The sequence below is a fragment of the Coloeus monedula genome (genome assembly GCF_965178545.1).
Source record: "Coloeus monedula genome assembly, chromosome: 3".
Taxonomy (NCBI): domain Eukaryota; kingdom Metazoa; phylum Chordata; class Aves; order Passeriformes; family Corvidae; genus Coloeus; species Coloeus monedula.
Window position 1 is genome coordinate 374802 of NC_138783.1, and position 12903 is coordinate 387704.

Genomic DNA, 12903 nt, shown 5'->3' on the forward strand with positions numbered 1-12903 from the left:
TTGCTGATTAAATGCTCTGCCTGAAGTGCTTGGTGTGGTAATGCCATTTAAAACTTGCCATTAATTAGTCAATGGCTTGATGAAGACAACTAACTAAATTTAATATTTGGACTTGATTTGCAAGCAACATGTGATTAATGATAGCTGCAATTTTGTATTTGATTTTTAAAGGCAGAACAAATACACAGTACCAGAAAAAAAATATTCTTTATTAGATACACATTGGGTTGGTTTGAATTTCCCCACTCTGACTCTGAAAGGTGTTGGGGAGGTGATCCCAGTTTTTTGTGCTGAAAAACATTGTCAGTTCAGACACAGCTCCTGTTTATTTATTGGTGCATTATAAAATGTGCTTCTCCAGGCTGGAGTTGAGTCATGGCTTAACAAGATCCAAGTGCTTGCAGTGCCCGGGTGCTCTCTGCGGGCTGACCCATGTCCTGCCGAGGGGGGGCTGTGCATGATGCAAACAAAGGCACTCATGTTCACTGGCTATGAGTTACACAGTTCTCTCATTAATTAGTGTTCTATCATCTCTTGGTTAATGATTCTCTTGCTTCTGCTCCTTCCCACGCTCGGTGTTCCTCTTCTTTTGGGTCGGTGGGGTTTTGGAGCTGGTGGTCATGGTCTGCCCTCCCCAAATTCCCTTTACCCCAGTGGGAGCTCACTCAGCACAGTTACTTTTATTAGTTTCTTCCTTATCTTGGGGGTTCTGCCAAATGTCCTTGTGGCCTGTAAATCCTGCATTCCTCGTGTCCGCTATCAGAGGCACATCCTTCTTCCCAAGCTTTGTTCACCTCCCTTAGTTCTGACATCATGGAAACATGTCCAGTCCTAAATCTTAGCAAGTAATTTGTTTTTCTAACACCTGGATATCACCTAGAGCTTGTTGGCTGCTCTCTGTTTCTGGGATTAAATCTCCTTTTTTGCTGATTAGGCTTGAAAGTGTTGAACGATCAAACATCACAGAACATCCTGTTTAAGGGAACTTTTGCACATTCCACATTTTGGGACAGAGGCAGACACAGGGAAAGCTCAGCACAGGTCCTAGGGGCTTTGGAGGGGTTGGGAGCCAGGCAGGAGAGGGTGCCTCAAGCAGTTCCCCACTGCATTGTCAGAAACGATAGAGCTTTATAATTTTAGTTAATGGCTTTAATTAACTTTTAAATTAATTGTTTTAATTTATCATAACCAATATGTACATTAATTATCGTGTGTTATTCTTAGATTAATCTCAGCAAAGTTGTCATAAGCTACTTTTGTGGGAACACGGCTGGGAAAAATAACTGAAACTTTGACTTTTGATAAACTAACTGTGATGTGCTCCGATGAACAAAGCCTGGGAGAGGAAGATGGATTGGTGAGGTTGGACATCTGGAACGCAGAATTTATGGACCACAAGGACATTTTGCAGAAAGCAGAAGATAAAGAAGAGACTAAAAAAGACTCAGTAGATGTGTTGGAAAGGCCCTGCTGGAGGAAATAGATACTAAAAAAGACTAAAAATATGGACTAATTAGCATGAAGTGAGAAATCAATAACCAGTAGGATAGAATACTAATTAATGAAAGAGAGCTATGTAATTTAGAAATGCCATTATTTGATGAAACGTGTATGAATAGGTGAAAAAGTTCTGTATCCGTGTCGGCGTGGAGGCTGGAGTTTTGCCAGCCACACACTCACTCCCTGCCCAACAATAAAGCAACGCCTGACTCGCTGGCGCTAAAAAAACGGTGTTAGAGGGTTTTATTCATCCCGACGATTTCGGAGGTTTTGGTAACAGCGTGGGACATCGTGGGGGCAGCGGGGGGAGTGGAGAGCCATGCGGAGCCGGCGGTGTCGAGGGTCTGGAGCCGTGAGGAGCCCTGAGGGTCCGTGAGGAGCCCTGAGGGTCCGTGAGGGGCGGCAGAGGCTTCGCAGCCCCACGCGCCCGCCGCGCGCACCGCGCCGCGATTGGCCGAGCCCCGGCGCGCGCCCTGCTCCCGCGCCCCCCGCGTTGGCCGGCGCGGCGGCCCCGCCCCTCCCGCGCGCGGCCGCGCGCGCCCATTGTCACGCACGGGGCTCCCCGACTCCAAAGGCCCCGCCGCCGCCGCCGCCGCCGCCCATTGGCTGGCCCGGCCCGGATTGACGCGCGCCGCGGCCAATAAGAGGCGCCCGCCGCGGCAGGCGGAGGGATCAATATGGCAGCGGCGCCTATCGGCGGCGGCGCGCGCTGAGCCGCGGGCGCCCGGCGGGCACCGGGAGAGGTTCCCGGGGCGGGCGGCGACCCCCGGCCAGCGACCGGCCCGTGGCCACCGGCTACCACCCAGCACCGCCCGCCCGCCTGCCCGCCACCCCTCACCGACCGCCCTCCACCGCCCCCCAGCCGCGGCGGCGGCGGCGACCGCGACCCCGGCGCCGTGCAGGTGAGTGCGCGTCCGGTCGCGTCTCCGCATCCCCGCGCACGCCGGAGCGCCCCGCGCCGGGGCATCGCGGGCACCCCCGTCTCCGCTCCGCCGCCGCCCGCTCCGCACGGCGGGCGCGGGCAGGGCGCGGGGGGCGTGCGGCGCGTCCCGAGCCGGCCCTGCCGCAGCCTCCGGGGCTGCGCTGGAAATGGCATCATCGGCCGCCGCTGGGGCTGCGGGACCCGCAGAGACCCCCGCGGCCGGCGCCGGCCGGTGGCTGCCCCGCCGGGGGATGCCGCGGGCGAGCGGCGCGGGGCACTGGGGGCGCGCACAGGTGAGCGGTGCGGGGCAGGTGAGGTGTCCGCCCTGGCCGCAGGGTCACTGGAGGCAGGCGCAGCCCGGAGTTACGGCTCCCGTGGGATGCTCGCGGACGGGAGATGCACGGGAAGCGCTGCCCTGGCAGGAGTTGCGGGCTCCCGAAGGATGCTCGCGGGCTGGGGATCCGCGGGAAGCGCTGGCACAAACGCGGTCCTAATGGAATTGCAGGAACGAGTGCGTATTTCCAGCGCTATCACGTTGGATTGGGAAGCGCTGGGAGAAACTGACGTGTTGTTCCTCTTGAATGGTCCTTCATTCCCACTTCTTCGGGGCATCCGGAGGACTGGGCTAGTGGAAAGCGACCGGGGCTAGGGAGTAGGTAGCACTCGGGACTTGCTAATAATTTTGAAATTCTGATTAAAAAATGTATTGGGCTAAATTAGGGGAAGCTGAGATCTATGGAGTGATTAGTCGGGTGTCTGTGATGAGAGCATCTTCCCCCTTCCTGTATTATTAAAATGCTTCTGTCGTTTTCAATGACACTTCAGTGCTGTGATGTAAATTATTGAGCAAGGGCAGACGAGACCTTCTTCACCTGTGCTGTAAGGGCCCAATCCCGCAGAGAGCAACTTCCTGCCACCCTTCCTTGCTCGGCAGCTCCTGGAGATGGTCTGCTGCGTCTCTGCTCCTGTCCCTGCACAATCCTTGGCTGCCCTTCCCCTGGTAAACCCTGCCTTGGGCGGTCAGAGTCTTGTTGTTGGACTGCATGGAACTGCTGTACTTGCTGCTTCCCGGGGAGCCCCATAGATGGGACAGTCCTGTGGGATTTTGAAGGTGTGAGTGACCTTGGCAAGTGTGGTTCTCTCTCAGCTTTTGCCTTCTTTGCTCTTCTACACTGATTTGGGGACTGGTAAGTGCCCAGGTGCTGGGAGGTGTCTTGGAATGGGATAATCACCCTGGGATAGTTACTGGCTGTGCTACACTTGCACCTTCATCCTGCTTGGGGGAAAACAGGATTGAGGAGTGGGTGGGGAATGAATGGGGGTGTTTCTTCCCTTCCAGGCCCTGGAATGGTGGAGGTGGAAAAGGAATGTGACATACTTGGCTCACCTCAGCTTTGGTTGCAGGCAGATGACTCCTGTTCCCACTTGGGCTGCAGGAGGGAGCACTTGCTGCCCCAGAATCACGATTCCCATGGAGGAAAAAGCCATTTCCTTCTCCAACAGCAGAGCAGCTTGAAAATGTGTGTTGTTACAGGGATTCTCCCCGAAATGGTTTATTCTGCAGCCTTTCTGTTGTTGTTGTTCTTGCATTAATGACCCAGTTATGCTTTCCGGGATATTAAAGGCAATCTTCTGGAGTCCTTGCACAAATGCTCATCGTCTCTAATGATAACTGACTTTGGGCTCTGGCCCTGCGTAATCTCAGGTGATGCTGCCTGGAATTTGCCTTGAGGAAGACAAGATAAACTGCTGTTTGAAACGGCCTTTTTGGTGTCTCTGGTTGCTCTTGACCGAAGCAGAATCCAATGACTCCTGCCCGATGTCCGTCCAGGGATTCACCTGGTCTTGCTTGGAAGAGGAAAGGCAGTGGTGGGGGGTTTTTTGCCCGTCAGAGGTGATTGTGCTGTGTAGCCCTTCAGTGGCCAGGAGCAGTGGAAAAACCTTGTGCTGCCTGGTTTGAGGGGATCAGTGTGTGTAATGGGGGGGAAACCATGTTTGTGAGTACCAGAGCTCTGCTTTCGAGGCGAAGTTCTCGTGCTGTAGTGAGGAGCATGGTATAAATAGCAGTGCTGGGTTTTAGCCACTGAATTCAAAGTTATGGTTTCCACAGCAACCAGCACTCAGGCCGTCGTTTGTGTATGGAATATTTCCCCCTGTTTTTAAAAGGCCCATGTGTCTGGCATCTGCTGTGGTGCTGTGTCCACTCCTCCTCCGTGAACACCCCTCACTCGTTCCTCCGGCTCGGTGTTTGAGTGTCCCCCCACTCCCGCTTTCCTTCTCCCAGTGGCTGTTCTTGCTCTCTTCCCAGCTTCCCACTGCCTTCTCCTGGGCCAGGAGTGTGTGCACCAAATCCCAGCCAGGCCACCGTGTCCCTTTGTCTTCCAAGCCCTCCTTTTGGTACTGGTGTTTGCTCCCAGCTGTGCTGGGGTGTGATAGGCGCAGCCCTGCTTTGGATCCATGATGTGTCGCTCAAACACCCACCCATGTTCCCCCTCTCTCCCTTACCTGGGGGGTTCTTATTTCAGTGGTAGATCCACGGCCCCCCCGGCTCTCCAGCCGTGTCTCTTACAGCTCAAAGGAAAACAGAGCTGTGCACTGTTGTGGAGGACCATGGGATGTGCCCTTCCTATAGGAGGATCAGGATGCAATGCTTGCTTTAATAAATGTTTGTCATACAAATGTGCAGTGTTGCTAAAGTGGTTTCATTTATAGCCAGGGGGCTGATGTATCTGCATGGTTGTGTCCAAGTTACAGTTTCCAGAGCAACTGGAGCAGCTTTGTGTCTTGGAAGACTGTTAACTAAAGCACGAAACGTTACATCAAATTTTCCTTTCTTAAATTCTGTAATTTCAGCTACTGTTGCAAATGCAGCTGTGCTTATCTGGGAACGTGTTTAAAAGCCTTGAATGACCAAGCAGATCTTCTTCAGATGTGTACCTCTGCCACGAGAACAGGAATGGGAAATGTCAGCCCAAAGAAATTATGCTTGGAGTTACAGCAAAAAGCACTTTAATTAAAAAACCCCAAACAATCCACAGAAGAAACCCCAAGCAAAAAAGATAGAAAAGAATGACATGTGCCCTGCTGAGTGGGGGTAGTTTTGGGACACCACAACATAAGAAAGGTCTCAAGCTGTTGGAGAGTGTCCAAAGGAGGGACACGAGGATGGTGAAGGGTCTGGAGGGGCCACACGAGGAGTGGCTGAGGGCACTTGGAATGTTCAGCTGGAGCAGAAGAGACTGAGGGGAGTCTCATTGGGGTCTGCGACTTCCTCCGGAGGGACAGCTCCGATCTCTGCTCTCTGTGACAGGGACAGGACCCGGGGAATGGCTGGAGCTGGGCCAGGGCAGGCTCAGGCTGGAGATTAGGGAAAGGTTCTGTCCCAGAGGCTGCTGGGCACTGCCCAGGCTCCCCCAGGGAACGGGCACGGCCCCGAGGCTGCCAGAGCTCCAGGAGCATTTGGACAGCGCTGCCAGGGATGCTCGGGGTGGGATTGTTGGGGGGTCTGGGCAGGGCCAGGGGTGGGACTGGATGATCCCTGTGGGGCCCTTCCAGCCCACCATATTCTGTGGCTCTGTGATCTTGTCTCTGACCAGAACTAATGACAAAAGTATAGTCTGGGAAAGCAGTGTAAAAAGGCTGGTGTCAGCTGAAAACATCAAATGAAGACTGGAAATAAGAAGCAGTGGGGCTCAGGACCCCCTGGACCTGGGGGCAGTTGGGCAGACCATGGTGCCGAAGGCAGATCTGTTATTATTTTTTTCCTTTCCTGCTCTTTCCCCTCCCCTTTGGCTGCTGCTCCTTGTGAAACCGTGTTCCTCTTGCAGTGTCTCATGGACACTTATCTGAGCAGTAATTTCAAGGACCTTGGGCATAGCAAGAAGTCACTTTCCCACTGTAACTCAATTAGAGCCTGTGTTACTTTCAAAGCAGTGGGTGTCACTTCCTAGTCGGTGTCTCCTTGTTCAGTGAGGTGTTTTGTCGGTAACAAACATAACATTCCCCTAGAAATGGACCTGCTGGGTGCTTGTATTGGTTTGAGCAATGATGCTGTAAAGTGCTTTGTAGGTTTCTTGGGGAAACTCAGCCAGGAGACTTTTAAGTGTTGGCTTGTGTAAAAAGAAATTACAGAGAGTGTCTCAGGGGTCTTCCTCTCTATTTTTATTAGTAGCTCATTGTTTTCCTCTTTACATATTTACCGTGTATATAGTGTCCCATTGATGCTGCCGCCTGCAGCAGCCCTGTCAGCAGCCTATGGGCTTTGCTTAATAAAAGGGAGGAATGATTCTTCTCCTACGAGATGTTTCTGAAATGAAATTTAAACTCGAGCCTTGTGATCTTTGGTGTGCTGCCCAGATTAGGGAAACAAAATGATTGAAACAGCAGCTGGCAGTGGCTGGAAGTGAGCTGAAGTACCTTGAACTTCTCCTTGAGTTGCTTTAAGGAAAGGTGGAGATTTTTATTTCTCTGTGCTCAGCCTGAGCTTTGTGATACGGCATGGACTGGGAAGGGATTTTAGTTTGGAGCTTGTTCCCATGAGAGCCAGGCTGCAGTGGGCTGGAGCAGGATATGCTGTGTACCTTCCAACTGGAAAGTCTTGCTGCAGCTTGGGCAGACCCTTGGGTTTGGCAGGTGAGAGAGAGGAGGTGAAGGCTCAGATCAGAGAGGAAAGGAGAGGCTGTTTTCTGTGTGTCAGTGATGAGGGCTGGGCTGGTCCAGAGCACTGGATGTGGCACTCCCTTGGGGCAGAACAGTTCCTGAAGTGCTGTGTTTTACCCCAGACACTGGATTTGGGTTTGGAAAAAAACAGTTTTAAATAAAGTTCTGGCCTTTCCAACGAGGGAAAGTACCAACTTTGGACTAGGGCTTTGTGCTTGCTGAAAACAATCATTTCACCTCTCAGTCTGGAAACCTTTCTTCTGGTAGCAGCAAATCTCTGTGTTTTGAGCTTTGCAGCCCAGGCTGCAGTAACAAACACTTGGGACACCTCTGGCCAGTTACCTTGTTCGTGAGAGGATTCTCTGCTGCATCACAGTATTTGCCATGTCTTTGTGTCTGTTTTTCCCCTTCATATGCGCTGTGCCTAAGATTAGTACCGTTTTCTTCCTCGTGGATAAATAATTTAAACACCTGGACTGATTAAGTTTGTGCATCTCAGCTCAGAACAGTCGTGACTTTTCTTTTTTTTTTTTTTTCCCCCTTATTCCAAGACTGCCTTTCCTGAAGAAGATTCAAAGCAACTGAAAATAGCTTTATCACAGAAACATCAAGCACAACTTGAGGACTGTTGCACTTGTGGCAGGGATTCTGACAGTGTGCACTTGCCCTCCCCATTAGCAGCATCTCATTGAATGCTCAAGGGTTTATTGACAACTCGTTTGCTTTGCCTAATTGTGCACCTTGCTGCAGGGCAGGACTGCCTTCCTTTGGCGCTGCTGGGGTGAGGGGTTGAGCAGCCAGGAGCCAAGTCCCTGGTACCCCAATCCTGCTGCTGTGGGCTTGTCCCAAACCAAGCACCTAAAGAAAGAAATCTTTTTCCCTGATGTGTGATCCGTCTCATCCTGCCTCAGTCAGCGCTCAGACTGGCCGACAAAAGCACTCTCAGATGACTGGAGTTTTCCTCTGTCTTTGTTGTCAAAAAGTGCTCTTAGGAACTACCTCTGTAGAGCAGCTGAATGTCTCTGGGCTCCAGTTAAACCACAGCTGGAAAACATCTCTCATCTCTCACTCAGAACATCTTCTATCTAGAGATGTGAAACCTCGTGCCAGAAAGCTGTGGCGGAATTCTTTGCCCACGATTTTTCCTGCTGCACCAGCACGACTCTGCAAGAACATGGATATCCTGACTGCCCGTGTCTTGTCTGTCTGATTTACAGGAGGAAGTGTGCAGAAAGCCAGCGGTGTTAGGACAGTTTCGCTTGGCTTTTGGGGTTTTGATTCCCCACCTCCACTTTTTAAATATTTTTATTTAGTTTTTGTGTTTTACAGTAACCTGGTGGATTTGTCAAGGCTTCAGCCCTCTCTGTGGCTTTCCAGCCTCCCTTAGAAGCAGTGCTCAGCCAGACACCCAGGTCTCAGCAAGCCAGGGCAATTCCTGCTTGGACCCAGTTCCTGCTTGTCTGTGGGATGCATCCGTTGCTGTAGCAGCAGGCAGGTTTTTGTTGTTTCAAATTATCCCCTACCCCAGCCCATCACACTTTGCCTCTTCTAAGGCAAATCTTCGCCTGCCTTTGCCCCTTGGCATGGCTTGGGGAGGAATGGCCTCTCCAGCCCTCTCGCTCTATCCCTCTGCTCTTCTCTCTGCTGGGATTTTCCCTGGAAATTGCTGCCCTCAGTCACCAGTGAGGTCTTGGACAAAAAGCCTCTTCCTCTGTGTTCCAGCACGGCTCTGTTTGGCTGCACCAGCCCCTCAGCTCAGTTTGCTTATGGAAAGCATGTCTGAAACCTTGAGAGTCCTGCTTCCTGACCACCCAGCGAGTTCCTGGGGAGTTTCTGTGCTGTTTGGAACATTGATGAAAGCCTAAATTCATGCCCTACCTGCATTTCTGCATTCCTACCTGCAGGACTTGCAGGAGGCCTCCATGTGTAGCTTGTTCCCTCTCCACGAACCTCCCCTGATGTCTGGGCAGGTGTGATGCAGCTGCAGAGTCCCTTTTAAATCTGCAGAAGCACAGGAAGGAAAAAAAAACCCACAGAGAGAGCTGACTGCAGTTAACTTTTCCACTTAATCTCATGTTGTGGTCCCATCAGGCTTTCAGGAGGTGGCAGTGGGTTTTGGTCCAGAGGATTTAGTGTCTGTGATCCGGGAGATGGGGAGCTGTGAGTGATGGCTGTGAACTGAAACACAAGTTCCACCTCGACGTGAGGAAGAGCTTTGTTCCATGAGGGGGGCAGAGCCCTGGAACAGCTGCCCAGGGAGGGTGTGGAGTCTCCCTTTCCGGGGACATCCCAAACCTACCTGGAGGGTTCTGTGTCACCTGCTCCAGATGACCCTGACTTGGCAGGGAGGTTGGGCTGGGTGATCTCCAGAGATCCCAACCATCCCTGTGAGCATAAATCCTGGCTTGTTTCTAGTAAAACACATCTCCTGGACAAGTCACACTGGCACCTTGGCAGATCTTCGAGTGAAGTCAGTGGCTTTGGGATTTCTCCCATGACTCAGAAAACTTTGTTTGTTCTGTGACTTCTAACAACGGGGTGGCCTCATGCTGCCCCTTTGCTCAGGGGTGGTTGTGGGAAGGACACTGGAGCTGACAGAAGCACCTGCCAGCATAAGGAAATGCACAGCTAAGTGAATATGAAAACACCAGACAAGTGAGTTGCTTTTGTACAAATCCCCTTTTGGCTTTGCTTTTTTATTGAGGCTTGCTGAAGTGCGAAGATCCCTCTGTGAGAATAAGGTGAGCAATTAGTATTAATTGAGTTGGGTTTTCATACGGGTTGGGATGAGCTTGCTGGGGCTCAGTGTGGCAATGTGTGCAATTCCAGGAGAAATTGATTGTGTTTTGTCTCTTACGTGTGTCGCTTTCCCTTAAGCTGCTAATGAAATTCCATCACTAATGAACAGGATGTTCCATTAAATGCGCATTCAACTCCTCATCGTTAACAAGTGTCTTTTTAGGATTCTTTTTCCTTGATAGCCCCCTCCTTTGCTGGTTACACAGTATTGGATTTTACTCTTGGTTTTTTAAATCTGTGAGTGGAGATAGCAAGAGCTGTGTGTCCATTCCTGTATTCTTCTTTGGAGAGTTATTTTGCATGGCCTGGCTGGGCTTTTTGTGTGTTTTGCCTTTGGTAGCAATTACTGCTGCTTGCATTTGTGGCTTCCAGTGCAGAACAAAGCTGGTTTGTGTGCCTGGCCAGTAGCAATTGTTGGCAGTTGATAATGTTGGAGACCTCTCATTGTGGCTGGGATCTGAATTGTACCAACTTCTGCTGAACCCAAATTACAGGGGTTTAATTTTAGCTTCAGGGCTCCCATGCTGGAATATTTTCTTTCCTCTGCTAATAAAGCAAAGAAAAAGTCGGTGTTTGAGGTATTTCCTAAACCTGCCACGTGAGACAGGGAACTGAAGTGTCGCAAAAAGTGCCAGAATTTCTATTCTTACCCTTGTCTGCTCTCAGACTGTGTTGGTAACACGGAGTTACTGTGTCCCACGGGGTGGTTAAACTCATTCCCTGCCCGTTTAAATCTGTGTGTGTTAGGTGGAGTATACTGAGTAAGAGGGAGTTGCTGGGGGTTCTGCATATCCAGTTACGGGAGCAGCTTGTGGACCATGAACCATTTAAACCACAGCCCAAGGAGGTGGACAGGAGGGTGGGACCCCCAGTGTGCGGAGCTTCTGGGTCTTGGCTGAGAATCTGCTTTTCTTGGAGCTTTGAATGAAGTAACTGGTGTTACCTGGGCGTCTTCCAGCTTCTTTCTTGGTGAAATTTTCATGAGTAGGAAGGTTTGAAAAGGAATGTGTCATTTAGGGAGGTTCAGGTTGGGCATCAGCAGGAATTCCTTTACAGAAGGGGTGATTAGACATTGGAATGGACTGTCCAGGAAGGTAGGAAGGCCTGGATGTGGCACTCAGTGCTCTGGGCTGGTGACAAGGTGGGGATCAGACACAGGTTGGACTCCATGGTCTGGGAGGGCTTTTCCAACCCAGATGATTCTGTGGTTTACCAATGTCTGAGAATGGTGTTTGCCCAGAGGTGATTAGGAGATTAAGTAATGGATTAATTGTAATTATTGCACTGGAACCCTCCTGATGTGCCTGTGTCCTCTCTGAAAGGGTTGTGTGAGAGAGGCTAAGTGCCTTGTTTGACTTCGGGCAATTATTTGTTGGCAATGCACCGTTCTTGTCCTTTTTTCCCCACATTAAAGCTGTTTAGCTTTCAGCTTGGAATTGGTGTGAAATTCTTACTTCTCTTCTACACGTGGAAACTGTTGGCAGCATGTGATTTCGGGGGAATGCTCTGATTTGCATCTCACAGGAAGGCTTCAGAAGGTTGGGAGAATGAAAGGACAGTTTTCCTTTGGCCACTTGTAGGTGTTTGGAGGTACCTGCTGGGGCAGGACTTGGGGTGAACTCAACCTGGATGAATAAGGCAGCTCTTTGTGCAGCCTCCTCTTGCCATGAAGGCATTCTCACATCACACTGATTTTTCTTCCACTATGAAATACATCTGTATTTCTGTACTCATAATATGAAGGTACTAAATAGAGCCAGACCATTCTGTCCTAGGCATGAGGATAGACCAGGGCAGGTGCTGCTGACGCTTCTCCAAAACGCTTCCCCAAAACGCTTCGCCAGCTTCCAGTAATGTGCATTGGGGGGGATTTTGCAGCCTATTTGTATCTAGCAGATTTCTTTTTTCCCCAGAGGAAGCCTTTCACTTGGTTTCTGACAGTCTGCACCAGGTTTTGTGAGGGCTGCATGCTTTTCTCTTCGGGTAATATGAACTTGCACATTGGCAGTGCCATCATTGTATCTGTCAGGGGTGTGTTGTGTGAGGCTTGTGATGGCTCAAGGAAAGGCTGGGAAGGTGCAGTTCAGCTGATGGCCAAGTCCACGGTGTGGGTGGGGTGGCTTTAGTTTGGTTTGATTTATTTCTTTGATGTGTGTGCGTGCCTGAGGTGAAGGGTGAATGGATGGCAGCGCTGAGGGCTCTGGCCCGGCCGCGCTGCCGCTCACGGCCCTCAGGGGCACTTGGGGCTCCCGGGCTGCCTTACCCACTGCAGCTGGCCGGGCCACCTCTGGGGAACACGGGCTGCCTCTGAGGCTGTGGACACAGGGAAGGGTTTGGGTGGGAAGGGACCTTAAGGATCACCCAGTGCCACCTTTCCAGCCCATCCAGGTCCCTCTGGATGCCCCATCTCTTCCCTCCGGTGTGTGGCTCCACCGCAGAGCTGAGAGTCATCAGCAAACGTGCTGAGGGTGCACCAGTCCCACTGTCCTTGTCGCCAGCAAAGACACTAAATAGTTCTCCCATAGAGAGGGAAAGAAGTTCCCCCAAAGCTCTCAGAAGCAGAGCTGGGCTCTGTTTTTTAAGACAAAACCTGTGAATATGGGCACCCTTGAATCAAATCAGGGTGAAAAATGTACCTGTGCAGTGCTTGGTTGCAGTTGTGAAGTCAAATGCTTGACTTAACTGACGGATCCCACACGCCATCCCTTTTCCTTGCCTTTTCTCCCCACTGAGGTCGGAATCTTCACTGGTGTCCTCCCCCTCTGGCCTTGTCCAGGGGTGAAAGCAGCAGGGGGACATGGAGGAGACAGCTGGAGGGGGGAGTGGGAGGAGTGCTTGTAGGTTCAGCCAACGGAGAATAGGTCTGCTCTGTATTTTTTAACTAAGAGTGCCAAAACCACTCCCCCCTCCTTTCTCTTCCTGGAAAAAGAGGAAAAACATCCCTTAGAAGGGACCCCCCCTCCCCCCCTCCGTGATGTGATAGATAAGCTGTCTGCATTTTTGTGGCAGGGAGTCATCTCCTT